Raw genomic sequence first — 27,290 nt, 5'->3', positions numbered from 1 at the left:
GGGCGTGTTCCTGCCTGGATGGACAATCGGGGTGGGAGCCGACCGGGACTCTCCCCGCTGCCGCCGAATCTCTCTCTCTCTCTCAACTGGCCTTCCCTCCCTTTTCCGCGGAGAGCTCTCGTAAGAACGTCGTGACTGCGAAGGCTGTGCGCGGCAGGAGGCGGAGGGGGGGCCGGGCGGGCTGGCAGGCAGGCAAGCTCGGTGGAGGCAGAGGGACCGGCAACGGCTGAGCCGCCTTGCCTTGCCTTGCCTTGCCATCGGAGCCCCAGTTGGGAGACGGCGGTGGCCGAAGATCGCTGGAGCTAGTGGTGGGTGAAAGGGACTGCCCCCCCCACACCCCTCTTGAAGGCGATTCCTCCCCCCCCCTTATAACTCGTCCGAGGGGAATCGCTGGACTTGTTGCAAGCAAGGGATGGGAGCAGCTCGGAGGACTTCCCTGGCAAAGATCACTTTGCGGAGAACTAGCCCCTTCGTTTAGGCCACCTCACCTCGGATTAATTGGCGGCGGATTTAAATCACGCATAGAAATCATGCTTTTCCTGAGAAGGACCTCGTGCCTTGTAAAAAGCTGCATGATGTGTACAGGAATTCGGCGCCGAGAGCTTCGCTCCTTATTCCATCTCTCCGTCCCAGCATAAAAGGCCACATCTATTGCCTTTCTGCCTGGGGGGTGGTGGTGGTGGTGGTGCGGCCCAGGTGACCTGTCAGAAAAGGACAGGGCAGCGCCGGCAGCTCTGCCCTGAGCTGGCCCCTTTTTCCTTTCCAACCACAGAACCCAACATTGCACTCTCCAAGCCAAGCTGGTGAGGGCTTGACTTCCAGATTTGTGAGTGGTGTGCATATCTAAATATATAAACTGACATCCTGTTTATGTCACCTTAACTCTGACCTCCAGTAAGCAATCGATAATAAGAATGAAGTCCTTAAAAACACAGAATCTTTCTCTGCATTTTGCTTTTCTGTGTGTGCTTGGTTTTGGCCAGGCTATTTCCCTCACCTTGAGTAACCTGATCTCGGCATCAAGGCTAGGCAGCTCAGAACCAACTGACTGTCATCTGGTCCCCTTTTAAACTTAGAGCTACTCTGAATTTTCATTTCTGAAAATTATCAGGGCAAAAGGTGAGTATGGGAGGAAGACTTCTAATGAAAATACCCTCTATCCTTTTTGCGTTATACTCACAGCCTGCTGTAAATTATTTTTCCCTCCAGTCTGCAGTGGTGACACTGTTTTAGAAATACAGAATCTTCTCTAAGATGATTCCAGGAAATTAGGGCAACCACACAGGCTTGGCTACATTATTTCTTTAAAATAAGTCACTTGCTGTCAAGTCAGTTCTTAGGGTGACCAGGGGTTTTTGAGGTTTCCCAGGTAGAGAATACTCTGAAGTGGTTTATCATTCCCTTCTGTGGACACCCTGGGACTGCGTAGCTTGCCCAAGGTAACACAGGCTGCCCAGAGGGGAATCTCTGGCTGCACAGCCAGATACCTAAACTACTGAACTATCCAGCCTAGCACATTATTACTTTATGACATCACAAATCAGAATCAATGGATCTTAGTGTTGTCAGAAAACAGAGTCAGGTTTGACCAGATAATATTAGCACAAAGCCAAGTCAGAGTAAAGACAATGACTCTCGTCCTCACTTTGAATACCCCCCCCCCACTTTTTTTGCAGTTTTTCTAGAAATTACCAAAATCTTGGGCAGAGGAGAGTTCTGTCATTTTGACTCAACTTTACTTTCCTTTTTTTTTGTTTTAAAGAACGCTGAACTTCACCAAGCTTAATATCTTGATCAACATGCAACACAATAGCCAAAATCCTCTTACACAATTAGGCTAACATAGCACAAATGGTGTAACTCTTGGAGGTGAATTGCCCCACATTAAGGAATCACCACCAACATTATTAGCTGCATACTGAGTTGTATGCTTCAGCTTTTAACTGCTGATGTCAGTGATAATTTCTTAACCAAAGTGACACTATTTGCGTTAGCCCCTCAATAGAATTTTGGCTTATGGTTTGTATTTTATTGTTTGTTTCTCACACTTATGACAGAACAGAAAAGTCATGGGAGTTGCTATCTGGTACATGTGGTGGATTCCAACCTTCCTGCTGAGTTTGACTCCGAGGAGATTGGAGGATAATTCCTGACTGTCTGTGGAAGAGGTGCCTGCAAATCCATTATGACCATCAAAATTAGAAGCCCTGCCTTGATCCACTGTGAAATTAGCTCCAAAGGCTATCATCAAATAAGAGGCTCCCTGCATGAAGAAAAGTTCTACGTAATCCACACACACACCCTGGTCCAAACTGGGGCATTATTCTGCTTGTTTCATATTCCACGCTGAAACTGAGAAGCCTAGGATACTAAGATACTGGTGACATTTAAAAGTGAACCCTAGTGCTTTTTCAAGGCTCCAACCTACAGTATACTATATAAAGGTGCACAGTCAAGGGATATGTGGTGAACTGGGGCAGGAAGAAGATGTGCACATGTGATTTAGCATCTTAGGAAGTTCAGAGGGAAGACATTCTTTAGATGCAGCTGCAAAGAACAGTACTGCAAAGAACATGTTTTTGAGGCAGCTTTGGAAATAATTCTTGTAGTCATATGCATGTTACATTACTATATTGTCTAGGTCATCCTTTCCCAGCAGGATTCCTCCAGATATTTTGGACAGTAGCTCCCATTATCTTAAGCATTGGATGTGGTTACTGGGGCTGATGGGACTAGTAGTCCAAAACTGCTATAGGGACATAAGCTTTGGAAGACTATTCTTGGTGCTCTCTGAGTAATCAGATATTTTCATAATGCTTGATACCTCTATTGAACCTCTTGATACCTCTAATGATAATTGTAGTCTTTTGTTTATTTGTACAGTTGTTATAATCTTGGAATATATCTTGCGATAATCTAGTCTCATACTATGTACAGTGGCAGAATCATTGCTATGCAGCAGTCTTAGCAGGTAGCCCGTTACAGCCAGTTATGATTGCATCCGGGCAATGCAAAAGTCAGAATTAAATGTGCCTCATTCTTCAGTTGCCTATTGTATGGGCCAGTAAATAAGAATTTAAAAATAACTTCATTAGATCAGTTGAGTAATGAAATACTGTACATTTTTAAAAGTTTTATCAACAAAGACCCACAAATTCAACTCTCTCTTTTTTGCTTCTTATTGCTTAGTATATATTCATTGATTTGAAATGATTTTAGTATGAATGGTAATACTGTAATATAATTGTCTGTTGTCAAGCCATTTCTGACTTGTGGCAACCTTTTTCAGGGTTTTCTAGTTAAAGAATATTCAGAAGTGGTTTACCATTCCCTTCTTCTGAGAACACCTTAGGATTGTGCAACTTGCCCAAGGCCACACAGGCCGGCTCTTCTGAGATGCACAGTGGGGAACTGAACTCTCAACCTCCTGACTCACTGAGCTATTCAGCCAGATTTGTAATAATGGGGAAGAAATTAACAGAAACGCCCTGTAGGTGTTTGCATCTTGCATGACATTGAAGCAAAGATCCCAACAACGACAGATTTAAAAATAATGGTGATAATACTTAATAATACATTTCTCTCCTGTTTGTTAGGGTGTGTTGATCACTGAATAATTAAAACTTACTGAACATGATTGGAAAATATCCTGGACTGGCTATTGGGTTAGTATTTTACAAGCAGGGAGAGTTGATCATTTGTGGTGGTGAGAAGTTGCCGGAGGGCTTGGCCTGAAACTCATACCTTTCAGTTATCATTAATATATGCATGCACATACATATCGATACAAACATGTGGGAAAGAGACTGAAACACTGAGAAAATATAGCACATGTGTTTGCATCTATATGTACATGTTTTGCAAAGTGCTCTCGTTCTGCAATTTTGTCTCTCAAGATATGGATTACCAACATTTTTCATGGATCTGCACATGTGTTTGTAGCAACAATCCCAACACCATGTAGATGATAATCTTTCCTATCATTTGATCTCCCTGCCCAGGAAGAATTCTTATTATTTTATGGCTCTGTGACAGACTCCTGTCAAAGGCATCATGACAGAAGCCAGGACAATTAAAATACTGTACTGGTAATTCTAGTGAGAGGGGTGAGAATCACAAAAGAGCCTGTGGACATGAATGAATGGGTTGTCGAGCCGTGCTTGGGCTTAATTTATGGCAGAGGTTGGGGCATAGGTGCGTTCTGCCTTCCTTCCAGAGTTCTCCAACCAGTTGCTATCCAGATGTGCTAGACTACAATTGCTTCCATTCCCGACCAGCGAGGCCAATGAGGGCTGTTGAGTGAGAATGGTGGTTTACTTGTCTCTAACTTGAAGGATATGGCTTCTTTCTTACATGGCTCCATTCTCTTGTCATAAGAGGGCAGAAATGCACATTCCAGGTGAGCCAGAATTAAACCCTAGTTTAATACCAGAGTCAGCCCTGCAACAGTTAATTTATCAGCAGAGATAACATACAAGAAAATGTTTGTGACTGCTAGATAGTTCAGTGGCTTAGGTCCCCGGCTGCAGAGCCAGAGGTTGGGAGTTCAGTTTCCTGCTGTTCCTCCTTGAGAGGGGGTGGACCCAATGAGCCATAGGTCCCCTTCCAGCTCTGCAGTTCAAAGGTTAAAGAATGTCCTTCTATTGTCCTTGCTGCCATTAATTTCCATAGAACTTTTCGGCATACAAAGCCCTCCGGCTTTCTTTCTTTGCGTCTCCTCAGAACTCTGAGAGAATGTGAAGACTGACTTGTCCAGAAGCCAAGTGGTCAATTCCCTAACCTTAGGGACCCCCTTCACTCTGAGGCAGCCTTCGGGAGTCATGGAATGGGAGGAAGAACAATTTAAAGCCTGGACTGGGACTGATTCTGATTGTCCAGCTTTAAATGGTTTCGTATCCTGTTCTGCAACTGCTCCAAGACCAAGAGGATCCCTAGGAACCTGGAAACGTAGTGTTGGGCTCTAAGAAGCTTTCTATGGCCTTGAAGGGCTGCAGCCTAGGTATGGCTGATGACGTCATTCTTGTGGTGCGGTGCAGCTCTGCCAACAGAATTTCAACCAGGTTGACATAGATTTGTATTTAAAAATTGCATGCACTGATTTATATGTTTAGATGCATCTGTAGAACTAATTGCTTTAATTTCAGTATGGAAATCCCGCAGTGGGGAGAACTTTGACCAGAGAGCCTGTTGCTCAGTCTGCCACTAATTGTTGATGGGTAATTCTAAGGACTCTGCTCTTCTACCTGTGGGACAGGGTGGATTTGATTTAAAGCAGACAGATTTAAATCACTACTCAGAGAGATTCAATTTAATCATGATTCCCCACCAACACCAAGCTCAGATTTGTTTGCTATTTCATTAATACATTTTTTTTCATAACTTGTAGATACAGGTTTTGTTTTTTACGAGGCCTGTGATGTACATTTAAAAAAAAACAGTTGTCAGTCCTGTTGAGATTTTACTCTGGAGTAAGTGAAATTGTGCAAGTTATAGCATTAAATTGCAACTAATTAAGAAGCTGTCAATTCTTTGCTTGGCCACATACCTGGGTGCAGTCAGTCGCACAACCAACACCTTGTTAATTAGCTGTAATTTGCAGCTGTGACTTGTCTTACATGACTTCACTTACTCTGGAGTAAAATCTTAATATGATTCTGACCAGTGATTTGAAAAGCATGTGGATGAGTTATGTCAGAAAATAAATGATCATTGTAGTTATTAAGACTAGTCAAAAGAGGTACTGGTGAAGACCCTAGAAGGTGAACAATCTCCAGTTCAACAGGTTAATCATGAATATTTGGAGGGTTTTCTTACTCTCTTAGCCAAAACAGATAGAGATACATTTCAGGTAAAATGTATATGGGTGTGTGTGTGATTTTATTTACTTAAGAATACTTCTTACTTTTTTAGGACAACTCCCATAATCAGACAGATGTAGAATTTATATAATTATTAAAACAACACTGTACTGTGGACTTCTGTTTAACAGCCAACACATAATATTCAAGAAACATTTTAAATGTTAATTTTGGAATTTTGCTTTCTGGCAATTTGGCTTCATGAGCCAAGGGTCCAATTTTTGAACTATTTGCCTTAACCCAACTATTTATATAATCTTTGCCTGATTATGGCTTCTGGTAATGCAAAACCTCATATTATTTGTAACATTTTACAAATCCTAGATAATGATATTGCCCAAACTTGGACTTTGAATTCTTTGACAATGTTATGAAATATTTAAGGGTCTCCCTCGCCGATATTTTCAGACACTTCAGATATACAACAGTATAAAGAATTGGCATCACTTTAGGAACCTGTTGTTAGCTAATTCTGAAAATTTTAATAGGGCTTCTAAGAATTTTTAAGGTAATATGTTGAGACAAAAAGTTCCAAGATTTGAAGAACTTCAGTCAGAGTTGAAAAATATGGCCGACAAGACTGATTATTATTTCTTACCTCCGTATATTATTGCAAACAACTATACATCTTTGGAAGCACAAACCCAGTATGAGAACTGCAACATTTTTTGATGGTGTCGGCTAGGCTGCTTGCTTGGTGGAAATGAAATGATTAACTTGAAAAATCTATATGGATGAGCCCATAAATTTAAGGCCTCCATTCAAGAAAGGTTGGCCTATATTTACAAAACTTTTTTCAAAATAAGATTTGTACATTTTTTAAAAGCCCATATCCGATTGTGGAAGGAGTGCTGTGTGAATATTCCTCTGGCAGCTGGCAGGTTCCATTTTGAGTGCTGGGTCTCTCACACAGGTTGCAAGTTTGGACAAGTGATCAGCTGTGCCGAGAGGGGGTGTTTGCAGAATTAAAGGAATGCTTCACTTACATGACTGCCCTTCTGCTGCAAGTAGGATGCTGGTTTATCTGGATTCATTGTCTCATCATAATACACAATTAGAATTTATAATTCCTATTCCATATTGAGATATTTGAGCTGTAAAATATAATGAATTAAATCTACCAACAGATGGGGCTTTTTTAAAAAAAAAAAGCATTGTGTAATAATAAAAATTTAAAATGCCTGTTTAATTTTTTAAATTGCTATTTTGAAAAACTGATTTTTGATATAGTTTTTAAAAAGTTGATTTTTGTCCAAAGAGGGAAAAAGAGAGAGGCGGGGGGGGGGGGGAGGGTTTCTTTCTTTCTTTAAACGGGAAGTTAACTGGGCACCTTTTAAACGGAGAATGTCTCTAGACAGAGGAATGTCTTTTGACTGTGCATTAACTGGAGTAGGACATGTGGCCAGTGTGTGGCCAGCATCTGCACTCAGCATGCAAGCCATTGCAGGAGGCCTTCCCCTCTTTGCAGCAGTCTCCATGCAAAAAGCAGAGAGGAAGAGGAGGAGGAGGCGGCAGGAGGCTGTGAATATGAACTCTTTAAAGTTATCCCATTGTCTCTCCCTTGTTCCAATTTGTTTTATTTCTGCTGGAAAGGCAATGGAGAAATTTTTCTGCTTCCAGCCCACATTTTCTCTATGGAACTCAGGAAGAAGAGGAATAAAAATGGCTTTTTCAAAAGGAAGTTGCCAAACCTCCTGACTTCACAGCATATTTTGGAATAATTGCAACATGATCCCATGAATTGGGAAACCAGTGAGCTCAGGCAGAGCGAACCCAAGGTAGAGTTGAACTGCAATTGTTAAACCAACCTTGTGATTTTGGGCCCTCCGGGGACAATGGCATTAAGCCCAAGTTTATTAAAGACAGTTTTGTGAGCTGCCTTCTAAGCCCCTCTCCTCAAACTGTCATATTTCCTCTACCATGAATGGCATAAATACTAGGGCTCTACATTCAGCTTTGGCTGAGCGCCAGGCAGAGCCATAAAAGCGCTATTTAGCCTCCAGATCTGAAATCTGAATAGCATCGCCACAAATGGAGTTCAGGTACCAGGAGGGATGGTTTGAGATGCCGCATGTCTTCAAATTGAAACATGGGAGCCCCCTCTTGCTGGAGCACCCATGGTGGTGGTGGTGGGGGAGGAAGGCCAGTGAGAGACAAAAGAAGAGCAAGGCAGGAGAGATTCAGGACAGGAAAAGAGAGGAAAGGAAGCAATCCTGGGCTGATGGGCTGACTGTGCTTGGGAGGGAGACAAACCTCAGAATTGGACAAGACAGGTCAAATACTTTCTTTTTCCAGCTTGGTCCTAAAAAGAGTGGGCAAATTAAGTTAGAAAGAGCGTATACAGGTACTTGCCTGACTGCTGAGAGTTATATAAGTAACTGTAGATAAGCTACAAAATGTAAGTAGTAGAACATTGCAGAAGGATATCCTGAGATGCGGACGCCACCGATTCCTTACTTTAATCAGGAACATGGACCTCCAGTTGTGTCTGTTGTTTTCTATGAGTCCTTCTGTACATGCACAAATGCAAACAGGCACACACACATGGAGAACCTTTAGCACATGCTTTTCATGCTCCTGGAAAGTTTTGCCCCCCCCCCCCAGAGGATCAAGGTTTAATCTAAGGCTCATATGAGGGCTCAGCCCAGAGGTGCACAGCCTGCAGAATGGCTTGTCCCCAATAGTCTTTTCTCACCACTTTTCCTCCGTATTTTCTTATCTGTTTGCAATAGAGGTAATAGCTGCACAAAGCCTTTTGGCTGGCAGCACTACTTGCCTTCCCTCCAGAAGCATCATACATGTGCAGACCAACTGTGTTTCTGTTAAATACGCATCCAGCCAGGTCATACATAAAGGCAGGCTAGAGAGACGACTTCTGAGCATATGGAGAGGAGAGTGGAATTTACCCCATCTGCCATCCCTGCCTCCTTTGCTGCCTAAGTCTTCCTTTTGTGTGCGTGTGTGTTTGTGTTAGAACTCCTCTGCGGCGAAGCTGCTTCAAAGTTATAATAAGGCAGAGGACCTGCTGTGTGCTCTTGTTTATTGTAAAGAATAAATCCTTCCTTTCCGCACACATATCAGGTCAGTGCAAATGCATGTTTTGCACATATACGGCCCTTCATACACATATCTCCATTTGTCCTGAATTTGTGAACTAATATGAAAAGAAAATGGTTGTGCTGTAACCTGAGACTGGAGATTACTTAGGTTGTGGGGCACACTTCCTTGCTGTTGGGTAGATACTCCGTTCTCTTGTGTCCTGACCCTATCACATCCACAGATCTGTGTGATGGAGTCAGTCTAAGTGGGAATTGTGCAGGGAGGTGGGGAGTTCGGTTTTGAGGCAGACCTTGTCTCCCTCTGCTTATCTCCCTCTCCCTCCCCTTACTCTGTGGATGTGTGAGAGAGACACAGTGAGCGAGCGAGAGCTCTAGTTTCAGTCCAGCCTGTGGGATTATTTTGAGGCTGATTGTCGTCTTCACCGTGTCGTGGTGCATCTGTTGCTTTTCTGCCAGAAAGCGTTGATAAGTAAAGTGTCTATTTTCACTTGTATTTTCATTGAGACATTGGTCTGATGAAACAAACCATTTTAGAGAGCCAATGTGGTAGGGCCAGCTGGTGCTTAGAAAAGTTGTCTAGTTAAGACTACAAATCCCAGAAGCCACCAGACATCTAGTAGCAGTGCTGGTTGGGGGTAGGGGTTGTTGTAGGATTGCAATCTCAAAAGTAACTTTTCCAGATGTGGGTCCAGACTGAAAACTGAGTGAGATAACTGACTCAAGGTAGTGAAATACTGCTAGCACGTTTGAATTCCTTGCCCCTTGTAGCCTGTCCTATTTATTTCTTCATGTCATGGTTCAATGTACGTATATCCCACCTTTCCTCCAGTGAGCTCAAGGCAAAGCACTCGATTCTTCTCCCTGCTTTTACCCTGCAACAATCCTGCAAGGTAACTCAGGTGAAAGTGAGAGTGACTGGTCCAGAGAGTTCATGGTCCAGTGGGGATTTGCACCCTTGGGTCCCCAGATCTTGGACTATAACATCTGGAACCACTGCCAGTGCAGCTAGTGGTCAACGCTTCTGGAAGGTTTAGGTTTAAGAACATCTGGGGACACAAGGCTGGGAACCACCGAGTCCTAAGCACTTGACTCCTTTTGTTTCAAGTACCTTGGATTGTAGGTATGGGACATTTTCTGACATTTCTTCTGAGATGTCATTTAATTTGCAAATCCCTAGATCAGTTAATCTACTTAACCTCCTGCCCAGAACCTCAGAAGGCTGGTTATTACATGCACTTGATGATTTGCTCTAAATTTGTGGATGACTTTCATTAAAAAATAAACAAAACCAAAAAGTTTTGGTGGAGGTGACGTTGCGTTTGATCCTTGATGGCTCTCCTGTGCAGTCGTATGATCAACTGAGGTTAATTCCCAAGTGATGAGACAGATTCTTGGTTTTTATCCCAGACTGGGGATTATTCAGTGGTGGTGGTGGTGGTGGTAAGAGAACAGAAAAATATAAATGTCTCAGAGTACTGTGTTAGAGTTCCCACTTTAAACTGAGCGTGAGATTATTAGCTTGAAGCTGGGCCAAGCAGAATCAGGGACAAGCCTGGACACAGTGGGAGCCAGAGGGAGCCAAACCTGGCCCTTTCTGCAGATGTGGGGGTCATTATTGGCAGGGAACATCTTTAACTGCCCCTGCACCTGATCACTGTGTTCCCCTTCCCTGTCTCCATACAAAGGGATGAGTGACAGTCACATATATGAGGCAAACTGAATATCCATCACTTGGGAATTACTGTATGTTACAGTTGAGACGAAATTCATCCTACGCCTTTGACAGTCAGTTGTCTGACCTTCACTGGAAGAAATCCCATTGGATCTGAACCGGGGTACAGGTGATGATGTTTGATAATGAAACAGGACAGCATTGTGACATCAATATGCCCAGTACTGCAGAAGTCTTTGCCCTAAAACACTGGCAATGCAAAAATGCAAATGAAACAATATAGGAGTGGGCAGGGGCAAACTGAAGCAGAGGTAAACAGCGTTTGTTTTAATATATTCGTGAAGGCTTTCACGGCCAGGATCTAATGTTTGTTGTGAGTTTTTCGGGCTCTTTGGCCATGTTCTGAAGGTTGTTCTTCCTAACGTTTCGCCAGTCTCTATGGCCGGCATCTTCAGAGGACAGCACTCTGTGCTCTGGTGTAGTTGGCTTGAGAGTGCCAACTACACCAGAGCACTCCGAAGCCAACTACACCAGAGCACAGAGTGCTGTCCTCTGAAGATGCCAGCCACAGAGACTGGCGAAATGTTAGGAAGAACAACCTTCAGAACACGGCCAAAGAGCCCGAAAAACCCACAACAACCAGCATTTGTTTCCATTACATCTAAGGTGTCATAGTTATACTGGCATATGGGAAAGGGTTGTGGCCAAGGCTTTGTGGAGTACAATTTCATTCACAAGCATGGAGTCTGTGCTATATATAGTCCCTCTGCAGGCACCCTGTATGGTATGACTTACAAATGTATATGTTGTGCGCGCTCTCTCTCCCCTCAGCCATCTGTCTATCCTCCTTCCTACATACCTACCTCAGATGCACAACTGCCCAATACTCAGTGTGTTTAGTAGCATGCAGCTGCCTATCTTGATTGTTTATGTCTCTATATATTTTCTGATCGGGAGACCAGCTGTTTCTTCAAGAAAGATAACAGCCACTTCCTTGAAAGGAATTGAACCTCTTACTTCATTTGTTTGGTGAAGACCTTCTGATCTGAAGAAACCTTGGGCGCGCTGCAAGTCTTCTTTTTAACCTCACTTCTTCCTTATGTTCTCTCTTTCTCTCTCTCTCTCTCTCTCTCTCTCTCTCTCTCTCTCACACACACACACACACACACACACACACACACACACACACACACACGCACCCCCACCACCCCATTCCCCACAGTAAGCACAGAATCCTCCGTCTGGAACCGATCATATAAAAAGAGCTGCACCAGCCTCTCCCTGCTTTGTCTGGAACAATAGCTGGCTCCCGAGGCCTACAGGGACATGCCTGTGCAATGTGTTTGAAAGAAACTGACAAAGTCCTTTTGTAGCTCGCCAGCTGTAGGTCAGACAGATGCAGTCAGAGCCACATAATAAAGCGGATCAAAACAGCTGGGCGAAAGAGGGAGGGAGGCAGTGGCGCGGCACACCCCATGCAGGGAGCGTGAGGGGTGGCCGATCCCCTTGACGTCGACAAGATTTGGCGTGCCGAAGAACGTTTTTCAGCTATGGCTTTGACAGAGGTGACAAAACAGTCCCAAATGTCATTGCCCATATTGTACACTTAAGCAGAAGTGAGGGGCGCTCTGTTCTTAAATTGTGACGTGTCCTTGGTGATGAGCTGGGTCACTAGGATGTTCCACTGGACTGCTGGAGCAAGTGGCAGGCAAAGCCCTCTAGAGCAGGCTTGTCCAACCTGCGGCCCGAGGGCCGCATGCGGCCCAGGTCGGCTCATAATGCGGCCCAATGCAATTTTTTATTTTTAAAGAAATTCCAGAGTTTCAAGTTACACTGCCGGTGCTTGCGGCCGGAATGCGGCTGGGGCACGTCACGACGGTAGGGGGGAGAGAGGTAAGGAAGGAAGGAGCGGGAGGGGAGGGGACAGGGGGGCTGCGTGACTGCATTGCGCTGTCCCCGTCAATAGGTGAACCCCCTCCCGGCCCCATAAAGCCGCCAGAGTCGAAGCTGGCAGCCTCTGCTGTCTGAGATCGCAGCTGCCGGTAAGCACGCTTGGAGCGGAGCTGTGGAGGATGGCTAGGGCTGCCCCCCCATGCGGCCCAAACCAAATTTATGTGCAGCCCAAACCAAATTTTCATCTTCTAATGTGGCCCAGGGAAGGTGAAAGGTTGGACACCCCTGCTCTAGAGTAAGGATGAGCTTTAGAAGGAGATGGTGTGAAACTGGCACCATAGCGAGCAGTTACCTTCCTGTGATCTCTTAGGACTGTGCAAAGGGTTCTGATACTACCATTAATCAAAGTGGGGTGGACCCTTCAGGCAGTAGATTTGGGGTGTCAGAAAAGGGCAAGAACTGGTTACTTAAGGTATTCCGGTGGGTTTGTTTGTTTGTTTGTTTGTTTGTTTGTTTGGCTGCCATTTTTTAGCAACAGTGCTTCTTGGGGGATGTTCTGCTTCGTTTTGCTAAAAGAGCATGGCTGGCTTTGGGTATTATATACTCTGACAATGAGGGGAACATCCTTTGCTTTTCTGTGCCAGGTGGCAAAATGTTTTGGATCAGCCCTGACTAACCAAAGTACTGTAAGAAAATCTGGTTTTTGACTTCTCTAAAGCCTGCCATCAGGCTTCATGGTAGATAAAGCACACACTTTTGTGGCATTTATAATTGGCTGATCCTAATCAAGGCATTGCGCTCCTGTGATTTTGAATCTCTCATCCTTTTGATTGTAGTGGCTAATTTGGCTTTCCTTCCAACCACGGCCTTAGGTCTTCCTCTACCCAAGAAGGTAATGATAAGGCCAGGCTATAGCCCATCCCTTCAGAGCTGGATTTTTGTACAACAAAGTGAGCTCCAGTTTAGGACCTCTGATGATGCTGGGCATCTCAAAATAAAGCAGCAGCAGCAGCAACCCTAATAATACTCCCAACTCCATCTGTTAGAATATTACACTTTTTTCTGTAGTACTTATGGAGCCTCTTAATTAAATATGATGCAGCTTAGAATCTGTGTATGTTTTAATTTGGCTCAGTATCCCCCAATTACTATAATCAGGCCCATGTTTACTGGAGAGTAAGTACCAGTGAGTGCAGTGGGACGTATTTATGTGAAACTGGGCATCTGATGGTGTTGCTGGTTGTCCTGGAAGGAGGGGCTTCTTATTGTGGGGAACTTCCTGAGATATCAGTGGCAAGGCAGCCGATCTACAAAAGAAATCATTTCTCAGAGACTGAAGATTTCAGTTTTTCCTTCCTATCTTTTCCCTAATTTGATAAAAAGATGCTCAGGATCTCAGTGTTCTGGAAGACCTGGAAGTGGAACAATGCACTGCTTCTCAAAGGTGCAGGCATCTGAAAGCAAAAAAAGCATGATTGCTAACATTAGCTCACTTTATAAAAGAATTTCTGGTAAAACCAGTAGTCCCCCCCCCTTTGCTTTGATCTCTCTGACAGGCCTTGGATTAGATAGGAGTGCTGGATAGGTCTTGTAAAACACCTTGGTGCCTAGTCAATGCACTATTAGGGTAATCTGTATGTTTTAAGCAACTGAATTGAATACCTATTGTTTTGAGCCATTTCTTGATGTAGCCTTCCCCAATCTGTCACCAGCCAGATGTGTTTGGACTACAGCTCTCGTCATCCCAAACCAGAAATGACCTGATCATGCTGAATATGGATAATGGGAGTTGTAGTCTGGTGCCTCTAGAGAGCATCAGGCTGAGGAAGGCTGAATGTATCGCTTCTTTGAATCATGGGAGACATGGGAGAATATTTTACGTTCTGTTTTGTCCCAGCTGTTTCCTTGGAATGTGGCTGGCAAGAAACCATAGCAGAAAGTATGCTTACCTCAGAACTTCTGTATAAAGTCTCTCCCAAAAATTAAAAAATACCAGATCACTGAGGTACAGCAACAATTATTTGGTGGTTTTAGGCTTCAGTCCTATCCATACTTCCCCCAAAAGGAGGAGCACCCACTTTCCAATCAAAAAGACTTGGAAGTTTCTTCTGATTAGGCATGCAAAAGATTGCATGGTTAGAGAACTATCTTTTTTTAAACATCTCCATGGCTTGGACTATTTTATTGTGGATCCACCCTACTCCACAGTACACTAATGTGTACCAAAAACCAGAGCTTGGAATCATTACTGATCATGCTTACTGGGGAATTTTGGGAGTTGTAGTGCAAAGTGAGAGAGGGGCAGTCTTTCCAAGCTCTGGTCCTGCAGCCTTGGGGTGTCCTAGTGGGGACTTTGTTAGTTAGTAGCAATTTCTTGCAATGACTTATGCCATTTCCTTTCCACTAGTATAACTGTGCAGGAAGATTTGGGCAATTCTCTCTTTTCCTCAATCAATCTGTCCTTTCTGTGTATTTTCATTCCTTCATCAACTTTTGCAAAACGTCACCTATAAATCCACTCCCTGGTGTAGATCCTCTTCACCTCACACTTTGCAGGTCTTTATCTGCATGCGGTGCTTTCCTGGGCTGCTTACCACTGAAAGATGCTTTGCCAGGACTTCATCAATTTCATTGTTTGAAATTATCTTCCAGCTGAAGTGTGCAGGCACACACACAAAAAAGTGAGGGTGAACCCTTGTCAAATTGCACTGATGCTGCTGGTCAGGTTAAGGTCCTAGCACCTGAAATTTTGCAGATGAAAATAAAAATGCATGCAACTTGCTCCTGCAACAAAATGTTGCAGTCTGGGGTGCTCCTAGGTAGGATGCCAGCCCACTATGCCTACTTTCTGGAGATGCCATTCTTTTCTCTGCTAATTCATGGTGAGCATTGGGCTGAGAGTCTGCCTTGTTTCCAAAGATTTTTTTGAGGATTTTGGCCAATCATGGACCCCACCCCACCCCGAACTGTGGACACCTTCTTGCAGATGGTGCACGTATGGCTATATAAGGATGGGCACTCACTTCTGTGTGCATGTTTGCATTCATGTATATGTACCTGGATTGTCTGTGACAGCCAGTCTGGTAATCCATATTCCTGATAGACTCAGGAAATCTGGGAGCAAATCCATGCTTGGTCATAGAAACCCACAAGGGGGTGGCAGGCCTAGGCTGCTCCTTGAACATGTCGCATGCCTTGAAAACCCTGTCAGAGTTACCATAGCTCAGATGTTACTTTATAGCACATAACAATAACACTTTGTGCGCATACTGCCATCACACGCACATTGTATTTGTAATTCTGTTTTCCCACCAGCCAAGAATCATTGCTCAGACCTTTTTCTTGCGTCTTGATATCATCATATTCACTTAGTCTGAATTTTCCTGACTTGAACAACCAACTAAAGCAGGTTATATTATAAGCTGAGCTGACTCCAAAAGTTCCTTTTGAAAAAACACACAACTTAATGTTTAATAAAACATTCAATCTCCCAAAGGTTCTGGATGTATTCTAAAATAGCATTAGCTCAAATATATTGGCAACATTTAAAATTGGGACAGGTGGATACAAAGAGCATAGAAAAGCAGGTGTCAATCAGCATGCATGTCTGTGTAGATCAAGATGCATCCACCTCTCATTCCTCTCAAAATTGTGCTCATGCCTCTCGGGAGTAACAAAGGGACTTTTCTGAGCCAAATGAGTTGAGCCAATTTAACCTCTGGTTGTCAGGGATGCAGGGGGGGGGCACATGCAGCCTCTGGCCCACACGTTAGTCATTCCTACTATGCAGTGACAACCCTCTCCCATCTATCTAGCTGCATTGCAAGCCAGATTGTTAGAGTGCTTTTTTTTTTCTATTCCATCCTCAAATCGCTGAAGTGCGTAGCCGAAAACGCCTTTGGTCTTCAATTCATCTCAAAACACGCACCAGTATTTTCCTCCTTCTGTAACCCTTCCCATGCAAGTGAGATCCCTTAGAACTGAAAAGAGGCAGACAGGATCCTAAGCATGCTCTCTCTTCCCCCTTTGCGGGGAATGGAATTTAGCACTACAAGGCAGAGGACGAATGTTAGAATCTGTTGGTTCAAAGGATATATGTGTACATGCATGCACTGTCCTCCTGTCATCCCTTTACAGGCTTCTTATTGGAAGTCCTGCTTGGTTTGGAAGGCGGTCCAGTCCAAGTTTAACTTGTGGGTGAAGAACTCTCTGAAGGAAGAGCTGCCACGACCGTGATGTCCACCATCCACAGGGCAACTTGACTAACCAGCAGACGGAGCCAGCTCATAAGGGTCACCTAGGCACAGTCTTCTTCACTATAGTAAAATTTGTTTTCTTTCTAGTTCAGTGACAACAATCATTTTCAAAGTTGTAATAGTGTCGTTCTAGATTAGGTATGCATAGATTTTATGCACCTCTTCATCTTTTTTTTTCTTTTTTCTTTTTGGTGATGTGTAATTCAGCTGGGGGAGTTCTATCATAGAACTATCAGTGCCAGCATTAAAAAACCACACAATATAGCTTGCAAAATGTCTTGTGGAAATCTGGGGAAATACAACTGGCTTTTGTGTATAATGCAAATGTACTTGGTAAACAAGGCATGTGTTGTTATGCTAGGAAAGCCCAGGAGGAGTAGATTGCCCACATTTGAGAATGAAAGGCAGGACATCAGTCAATTCTGCTAATGGTCTGTGCATATCCTATCCTGTTAAATACAACTTCTGGATATCAGAACAGTCCATGGGAAAGTGTATCATTGGTCTTGCATGATGTTCATATCTATGCTGGTTTTCATGCAGATACAGAAATAGGAGTTACCTATAGACCAATACTGCGCTCTGCTCTTCATATGACTGCATTTACCTAGCCAAAACGTAACGCCTACATGTAAGAGGAAGGGTTGTCAAAAAAGTCAGGATAATTTCAAGGTGTGCAGAAGAACAGAAAATCTTTAGAGGGAAAATGGATGGTAAGTCTCTCCCCCCAAAAAGCTAAGTCAGGATAGTGTATGTTCAGTAGTCATGAAATGCAAACTGTCTGGTGATAGGGAAAACACACCCTGAAAATTGGATGAGAGGAGAGATGGAACGGAATGGCTGGCAAAGGAAGGCAGAGGAAGGAATGCATAAATGTAAAGAGAATACAGAGGATTATTCCATTGTCTGGATAAGTCATCTTCTACGTAGTGCACACTTAGGAGTGATTTTTAAATGTTACTGGACAGAAGTGAGAGATACCTATGGAAATCCATGGGGGAAATCTAACATTTAGTCCAGCTGGAATTAGGCACCCCTGTCTTCACCTCCTCACCCCACCCTCTCCAAAGAAAACTGAGCCTGTTCAATGGGCTTGGATGTCTGACATACTTTAGAGTAAGGACAGAAAACTGGAAAAGGAATGCCTGGCAAGCTGGCTGGAAACCTGATCAGAGGTACGTCGCTCTGCACCATTTTGCTGCCGGGCCCCTCCTACCCTGAATGTATGACAGAATCTTGTTGAAGCAAATCATGTAATGCTTCTATTCTCTCTTCCACTAGTTTTCTCTCCCCCCATTGGTCAGCCAGCATTTTGTGGTTATATACAGTATTAGCTTTTGCAAGCCAGCTGTCATAATTGCCAAACAAAAACTACTGTACAATGAAAACCACAGCACATAGTGTTGTGTACACGTTCAATTTACGAAGTCCCAAATTGAGATTAGGAGGTTCTGGGTTCCATTTACTGGATATCCATGGATATGTCACCAGTTCAGGGCTGGTGCAAGCTCTCCCATTGCCCTATGTGGGAAGCAAAGGGCCCCGCCTGCCCACCCCACCCTGTTGTGCTGCAGCATCCCCAGCATATACGTCTCTCCCCCTCACCGAGTGGAGGAAGAGGAAGGGCATGCCCTCATTGGCTTCCCTTAAAGGAGAGAGGGAGAGAGAGAGAGAGAGAGAGAGAGAGAGAGAGAGGTGATAGTAGCACCTGCCCTCACCCAGAGAAGAAAGATGGGACAAGGGCTGTCATTAAGCTGGGTGCATCCATAGCGCCTGGTCCTGTGGAAGAGTGGCTGGAGAAAGAGCCCATGCTCCTTGCCTGCTGACTGTTCCCATAGGGGCCTGGCTTTGAGAAGCTTCCAGGCCAGGCCCTGAGAAACTAGCTGCTCCAGCTTGCTAGGCTGAGCCGTGGCTGCTGCTCCCATGCCCTGCATGCTGCATGAAAGTGAAGGGAAAGGCCAGCTGTTTCCCCAACGGGCTTGTGGAGTGACTGTCTGGGTTTCACCATCTGGCTTCCTGGTGCGCATGGAGAGAGGCCGGGTGCAGCTGTGCATGCATCCTCTGCATATTTAGCACAGGGGCTGAGGCTGGCCTGCATCTGTCATCGTGCATAACCATTGGCTGTGCTGGCTAGGGCTTCTGGGACTTTCAGGGGGACAGCCTTTGGGGAGGCACATGTTCCTCATCCTGACTTAGCAGCACAACATTAATTGGTTCTCACTCCTCATGAATCGGTGGCTGCGGCAGCTCTAGCAACAACCAGCAGAATTCTGGTACCCTTTCCGTGCCAGCTTCCTAGGCTCCTAAGATGAAGTGGCGCTCTGAAGCACAGCTCTCCCTGGGAGCTTTTTCTTTCCACCAGGCCTCTCAAGGCAGGAGGCAGACTGAAACGGGACACTTTCGATGTGCCCTGCCAGAGCCACAGAGAGGCAACAAAGCCCCTTTCAAAACAAAGCCCAGGTAGGCAAATAAATCAGCCATGAGATCAAATTTCCGGTGTACAGAAAAAGGCCCCTGTAAAATACAAGAGAAAATTGACCTGTCAAGGGAATAGATGGACAATGAGATCAGCGTCCGCCTGGCCCTCCCCCAGCGTCAGCACCCTCCCGTGAAATCCATGTGGTGGTGCCCACTCAAGCCAGAGAGAGGCACCCATTTTCATACCCCCCCGCCCGCTCAAACACTGGCCAAGGGAGGTGATGCATTTAACAGGACATCTCCTCCTCCTCCTCCTCCAAGAGGTGGAGAGAGCGGCCGGTGCTCGGCCTCCTGCACAGCCGTGGCACAGCTGTAGCAGCAAATAAGACAATAAAACAGATGAAGACCAGCAATCCTGTCAGCAGACAGTTATAGGGTCTTTCTTTAATTTACTCTCTTCCCCGCCCCCTTGAACCATGGAGAGTAACCTCTCTGTAACCTCGTCCCTCTTTCCTGTGCTCAGTTAGTTGACAGGGAGAGCCGCCCAGGTGGTGGGTGTCTCCTTGGCGCAGTTGCACCTTTGCCTGGGCAGGCGCCTAGAGGTGGATGCTCTTGAGGGCACCCTCCTCTCCTTGACCTTGAAAGCAAGGAGACTGGTGGGAAGGGGTTAGACAAGAAGGGAAGAAACTGGCTGGCTGACCTCTGCTGGGTTTCTAGGATTGCGTTGTTTTGGAAGGGGGATTATTGATGGAAGGATTTATATGCCTGCTTTGGACGAGGAGCAAGGTAAGAATATAGCACAGATATGCCTTCACCAGTGAGCTGCCTGCCTTGGGTGGCAGATTTTGGGTGTCCCAAAAGGGTAGGAAATAATGTCCAGAATTCTGTTGGTGATTTATTCATGCATCAGTTAAACTGTGTCACTCACTGCTGCAAATTGCCACTAACAAGGTGCTGGTTGCCTTGCTAGGTATGTGCCTGTTGGGCAATAGAACACATGTGTCATAACTTCAGCATCTTGTTAGTTAGGAGCAATCTGCCATGATGAGTTACGCAATTTCACTTATGCATGTGAAAACGCTAACAGGATTCTGGCTGTTATTTACTGTGCAGAACTTGAAACCCAGCAGTGGCAGCCAGCCAGTTTCTTCCTTTCGTGTCTAACCTCTTATTGTATTTTTACAACCAAAGAGGAGGAGAGGGGCTTGTGAGATTTTCTGTGTCACATGCCAAGATAACTTGCCTATCTTTCAGAAACTGGCAGGTTAGCAGGTGTAGAGCACCAAGTGCTGCTCTGTCTGCAGCAAGCAAAGCATCTTGGTCCTCTCTTGGTATAAAAATAGAACAAGACTGCAACCTTATACCTGTTAAGAGACCTTTGGGTAGTGTGGGCGGCATATAAATTAAATAAATAAATTAAATAAATAAATTATACCTGCCTACCCTAGGAGTAAGCCCTGCTGAACTTAAGTAGAGATGCATAAGCACATGCTGGATGGCTGCATTTCTGTCCATGCTTACCTAGAAGTAAGCCGCATTGAGCAAAGTACTTGCTTCTGAGCTGGTGCCATTGCAGACCTATGTCTGCTTACTTGAAAGGAAATCCCATTGTACTCAATGCAACTTCTGTGTAAATAGTCAGAGGATCAGGCTACATGGAGACAAACTGAAGCACACTTATTAGAATGCAAGCCCTAATGAACTTACTTAAATTTACTTCTGAATTAACACACTTTAGCAGTACCCACAGTCCTGCATAGTTTCCAAAGTGGTTTACAGAAAATTAATACAACTAAAATAATTGCCAAAAAAGGACCCATAAACATAACATTGCAGATAAAATAAAATAAACCCAGCAACAATTAAAACTTAAAAGCAGCAACCACTTTAAATAGGGGTCAATACAAATGATCTATGTTACAGTTAAGGGTTCTGATGGTCTGTCCCCAGGAGGGGGTGATTCCTGGGGTGGTGCAAGACAGTAGGCACTCCCTCACTCCCAAACAATTCCTGACTCCGAATCTCTCTGTATATATTATAAAAGCATAGGTTGAATCCTTAATCCTTCTTCAGTAATGCTCTCTGTCACCTTTTCTACCCCTTCCAGCTAGCTTTTTTTGAGTTGCCCTGGGCTTCACATAACACTGGAGCAGTGGGATCTGGACTCATGGTGATTTCAATGTTAGAAGTTAAGGTCAGTCCCTTATCAAAATATTATACGAGTGGGAAGAAACAGACCTCTTTAGGTTAAAAGCTGCTTAGATCATCCCCCTAACCAAGGCCCATTGTGGACCCTCAAAATCTGCTTCAACATTAGGGGACCATCTAGAACAGGTTGATGGGGGTGGAGATGAAAGGCAGAAAACAGAATAAGGTCTCAGCAGATGTCTGCTGTCCTGATGTTGGAGCTTAAAGGACATGGGTGGTGGTGGAGTGAGCAGGATGCCAGTTTTTTAAAAATAGGTATTTTATATTTGTTTTAAAATACGTGTGCCAGTAATCAGTTGTTCTTCCTGACCATTAAGAAAGCAAATATACCAACTTTAAAGGAAAATATTTACATAAGATATTCGGCAAAATATCTATACATGAAAACAGATGGTAGCAAAACAAACACATTAAAAATACGAGGTCTTTAGAAGACTTTGTCAGGAAAAGCGCACATGTACACCCAACCTTAAAGCAAAATCAGATTTTCTTCACAGCTTTACAGCTGCCCTACCCTCCCTCTGGCACCAGCAACATAGATCCACCATGCAAATAGGGTGGGTGGGGTGGGTGGCAGCAGCTATATTCTTACTGGAAGAGTGGGAAACTCTACTGCAGGGAAACCACTTGCTTGCTGCTGTCGTTTTCATTTTAAATTAAATGGATCAGTAGACGTTGATTTCAAACTACGGAAGAATGCACTCTTACCCAAAATAGAAGAAGAAGGAGAAGAAGAAGAAGGAGAATAAGAAGAAGAAGAAGAAGAAGAAGGCTCTAGTTCATTGGCTAGGCTGGCTGGAGGCTTTTGGGAGTTGTAGTCCAAAAAAGCAATTTTCCCCCCAGCTCTGATGTTATTGCTCTCCAAGGCTCTCAGAATGGGATAGAGCAAAGGAAGGTATTAATGGTGACCAATTTATGTCGCAATAGAATTGAATTGAATGAAAAATCTCTATGAGAGCAGCATTTGACATTCTAGCTGTGTTGATACAAGCAGCACCGCAAACTGAAAAGGAGCCATGAACAGGGGAGGGGAGAAGTGGGGATGAAAATATTTGAATAAAATCAATATATCAGTATTCTGGATATACTATTTTGGCTGAGACCTGACTCACGTAGGTGTGTCTGAATGCATTCCAAGCAGGGCCGGCCCTACCTTTATCCACGGTGAAACAGTTGCTTCAAGTGCCAGAGTGCCAGAGCTGCCATCCACTGGAGCTGTACACCATGCTGCTCCATGCCATGCCATCACTTTGTCACTTCTTGGCTGGCTAATTCAAAAATGCCCAGATCAGAGGAGGTCCCTTGGGATGAGGGCCTTGTGGAAATGTCCCCCTTTCCATGATGACTTTCTTGAAACTAGGCATTTTTGAAGTTGCCATCTGAGAAATGGCCTTACTATGATGCGTCTGTCACAGAACACCAAGAGTCCTCTGTGGCAATGTCTGATCTGCTTCTTCAGCAACATGTGGGAGTACCACTACCTTGGCATGGCTACAGACCACACCGCTGCTGCCCATGTGCCCTTCCTCTTCTGAGTGTGATGGCCCATGGCAATTTGGGATGGTGGGGCAAATACCCCCATCTGCAGTGGGGTAGACTGTGCTTCTTTTCCCACTCCAGGCTAACATCACCACTGAATGCCAGTCCCAAAGGAAAGCCTTTCCCTCCCTCAGTGGACAAACACGGAGCTGTCGCTATCCTAGGCAGAAGGCATCAGGCAGCTCAGGCAGCAGATGTAGGGAGGCAGCAGCAAAGTGTCATAAGTCATAAGAGGAAGCTGTGTGCCAGGCAGCCTCTCTTATTCTCCGTAAAGTATCCTGTTGCCCATATCTTCCCCACAGTCACTGCAGAGGAAAGATACAGCTGCCCATCCCAAATGGGAGGGAACTTCATGGTTGCTTCAGGCCACAACATGTCTTGGTCCAACCCTGTTCTTCTCAGAAGATGCCCAACCCAAAATTGCAAATATCTAGAAGCTTAAGAACTGTGACCTCAATCAGCAGAAGTGTAATCTGGTGTGAAACAGGGCTATTTGTAGAGCTTTCATCCTTATTAATAGGATGGTCTGCCTTCAGTATTGATTGGTTTGATGTGTTTAGTGCATATTTGTCAATAGACCATGCTGAAATTAATTCATCCACTCAGATAACATGAGAACGGCAGTGTGGCTCAGTGGAGAGAGTGCCGTCTATAGAGTGGCAGACCATGGGTCAAATCCAGGGTCAAGCTAAGAGCACCTAAGGTGGCTTTGGGCCATTTACTACCTCTCAGCCCCCACTGCTCATCCATAAAGCAAGGGAGGCTAATGACCGCCTCTTTGAAGAATCATGAGGATGAACAAGATAAATACGGTAAAGCACAGTGTACATTAAGTATCTGCTATATAAATGATAAATTGTAACATGCCCTGGGCCATGTGACACCCACTAACCAATCTCAAATTACAGAATTATTGATTATTGGACAGCATATATCAAACTGAACACAAATAGGCAGATGTGGTCATTTTATCCCTAATCACATGAGTCCTTTCCATGTGGAGTAAGTTGCTAGTTTGTATGTGTTTGTGTGTTGTGCAGAGGTGAGAAAAGGTGCTTTGGGGACTACAACTCCCAAAATTCAATGGGTGATTCATTTGCCAAGTTCTGGCATTGTGTGAGCATGCAGAGTGTGAGCCCTGCGTAGGGGTGTCCCCTATATTAATGGGAGCCTCCAGGCAGAAACTTGCGTCTTGGAATATTTTGCAGTTTGCCAGCCTCTCTTCAATTTGGCATCTGGTCCTTGGAGGCATGCCTTTGGCACTGTAAGCACCTGGGCTCTCCATGGAGAACGCTCTGCAGTCTTGTCAGCAAGAGCCATCTGCAGTGAGGATTGGGAGGGCATGTGTGCAAATCACATTAATTCAATTAGTATTATGCACAACTGGCCACATTTTGGAGCGTTCCAAGGGAACGGCTCCTGTGGCTTTACTGTGACACTGAAAAGGGTTCAACAGCCAGTGGGGGGGGGGGCAGAGAAGGAATTTTATTACACGTCTGCCTTGCAAAGTGTTTGTGTATTTTTGAAAACACACCATGTACTCCTGGGTTTTGCACTGAATTGCTATGAACTACAGTTTTTCCCCCCCATGTTATTTTTAACTGATAGAAGGGAGGAGGAGGAACTGCTAGTTTGAGGTCTTTGATTTCCTATCATACTGTTGTCTGAGAGTATGACAGGAAATCAAAGACCCCAAACTAGCAGTTCCTTCTCCTCCTCCTTATCAGTTATAAATAACACGTGTGTGTGTGTGTGTGTGTGTGTGTGTGTGTGTGTGTGTGTGTGTGTGTGTGTGTGTGTGTGTGTGTGTGTAGAACTGTGTAAAACTCAGGAGTACATTGTGTGGTGGATGTGTTACATGTCGGAGTGTGGTCACATAACCTGCATGTGTCCTTAAGTGTATGTTGCCCTCCATGTGAAGGTACATCCAGCACCTAGCCCAGGTCGTCATCTGTACTTCTGGCCTGCCTGCCTGTTTTCCTCTAGTCTGCTGTCAGGGTCTTGCCTACATGGCCCCACCGTGGAATGTTCTGTTTCCTGCTTATTCTGAATACGCTTGCTAGCGCATCTCCAGTACTAAGCTTTTCCCCCCCCTCCTTGGCATTGACTGCTCACAATGTCATGGCAACATATTGATTAAATGCCAATACGATTTGACACTTCAGTGCCAGGTTCTGGATTCATGATGTGTTTGACATGCTTGACTCACTGGATGCCTTCCCTGATGCTATGATGACATGATGGCATTGTGCAAAGCAAGCACAGCATTGTCGGGCACCCCTTCAGCCAGGGTTGTTATACAAAAAGTGTGTGTGTGTCATGCTGCATGTGACACACACACAAGGGTGGGAAGGCTCTGAGGCTGCAGGCATGGCTTCACCAGTTGAATCTCTTAACAAACACTGGATTGGCAGATATCAGAGCAATATGACACAAGTCGTAAGACCATAGGAGTGGGGGAGAGTAAGTTGAATGTGGAAGGGACATGGAATAAACTGGCAAAAGCCACAAGGAAAAGACATGAGCACATGGGAGAAGCAGCATGCTAGATTGCAAAGTGTGCCTGTTTTCCTTCAGAGATTACCTGCTTGACCCCTGGGAACTGCCAGCACTGCTTTCCTCACCACACACAGCTTGGAGAAGGAGCAGAACCCATGAGGACCCTTTTTGGAGCCAGTCACAACACACATTAGTAGTCTTAGGCATCCTTCAGTCTCCAGAGACTATGGTAACGTGCTCTGTATCGAGGACTTGGAACAGCGTCTAGTGTGGCTGAAAAGGCCAATTTGAGAGTGACAATCCCTTCCACACTGAAGACAAATACAATCTGTCCTCTGTCCAGCTCCCTGATTTGGCTGCTTCTGGGACTGCCTCTTTGCCTCAGCCTACTGGACAAGGGTCTCTTCAAATTGGGAGAGGCCATGATGCACCGCCTGCCTCCAGGCTGAACGCTCAGATGTCAGGGTTTTCCTTCTGTTGAGGTCCATTCCTAAGGCCTTCAGATCTCACTTGCAGATATCCTTGTATCGCAGCTGTGGTCTCCCTCTGGGGCGATTTCCCTGCACTAATTCTCCATACAGGAGATCATTTGGAATCCAACCATCAGCCATTCTCGCAACATGCCCAAGCCAATGTAGACGTTGCTGTTTCAGTAATGTATACATGCTGAAAATTCCAGCTCAATGTAGGACTACTCTATTTGGAACTTTGTCCTGCCAGGTGACATATTAGATGTTACACAAAACGAGGGAGCTTCGTATAGTACTAAGTCCTAATTAGAATTAACTGCATCAATGTAGGGTAAACAATAGAGCCAACGACAGCTGCTGTTGGGCAAAACGTACATAATTCACAGCATACCCATGAAATCAAAACTTTTTCAGACAGATGTAATCCATGAAAACTCACACTGAATTGTTCCTTATATTTTTGCTGAAAGAGACGGATATGACTAGCTCTCTGAAAATATATCCATGATCTACAAAATACCCTCCTAAGACAGGAATGGAAAAGTGAGGCCCTCCAGGTATTGATGAGCCATTACTCCTCTTCTCCCTCACTGTTCGTCAGGCTGGCTGAGACTGCTGGGAACTGAATTCTAAGAAGATCTGATTCTCCATCCCTGCCCTAGATTGAGGTTGGTTTTATATATTGCGGACGAGGAGGAGATTCCCTGTAATGCATGGTAGAATTTACTTCACTGAGTCAGTTGACTTACTCTGTGTCCTCCAGGGACTTTTACCATAGCAAATCTTGTTCACTGTTGATCTCACTCTTTCTGGATGGTACACATTAGTCTGAAAGATGTTGGCTTATCATTTTGACAGGAAATCCTTTCTGAATCTGGAGTCTACATGCCCACTTCCAGTCCTCTGAATGTATGTTCTCTAATTCCTCACTCACTTAATCGTGGCTCAGTTATGATTTCATTTAGCCCATGATTCTCTCCTGTTTGGTTTTCTGCCTGTCTTACATGCAGAGTAAATATTTCCACAGTCGTTTCTTTCTCAAGTTTTGACACTATTTTCTTATATTTATTCCAGACAATCTGTGTCAGCTCTCTCCCAGATGGTTGCATGCCTTTCCCCCCAGGGTCATACTAGTTCCGTAAAAGTGCTGGTGGGGAACAGGGTTTTTGAAACTTCCACTTGGGGTGCAATGCTTCTCAAATGCAAATGGACCGTGTGCCCTGATTCAGTCTTGAGGTGTGGGTTGTGATGTGCTTATGAAACTCTGTCTTCCTCTATGACCTGACCTATTCTTCCCACCATCATCTGTTTCAGAATGTTACCCCTTTGTTATGGAGTTCCTGGAACTGCAACTGTAGAGACTTAACTACAATTTCTAGGAAAGAAGAGAGACTGAGACAAGAAAAAGATATGAAATT

At 44.7% G+C, this 27,290-nt stretch overlaps 1 long non-coding RNA gene across 1 annotated transcript; it reads left to right on the top strand.

Annotated features, from left to right (window-relative positions):
- The first annotated feature begins 316 nt into the window (after window positions 1-316).
- LOC140704586 (uncharacterized) lies at window positions 317-7,040 on the top strand. Its single transcript, XR_013541054.1, has 2 exons — window positions 317-1,119; window positions 2,058-7,040. It is a non-coding gene; the product is annotated as an uncharacterized LOC140704586 (long non-coding RNA).
- The last annotated feature ends 20,250 nt before the right edge of the window (window positions 7,041-27,290 follow it).

Source organism: Pogona vitticeps, chromosome 2 (assembly GCF_051106095.1).
Source record: "Pogona vitticeps strain Pit_001003342236 chromosome 2, PviZW2.1, whole genome shotgun sequence".
Taxonomy (NCBI): Eukaryota; Metazoa; Chordata; class Lepidosauria; order Squamata; family Agamidae; genus Pogona; species Pogona vitticeps.
This window is presented reverse-complemented; position numbering and strand designations above follow the sequence as displayed.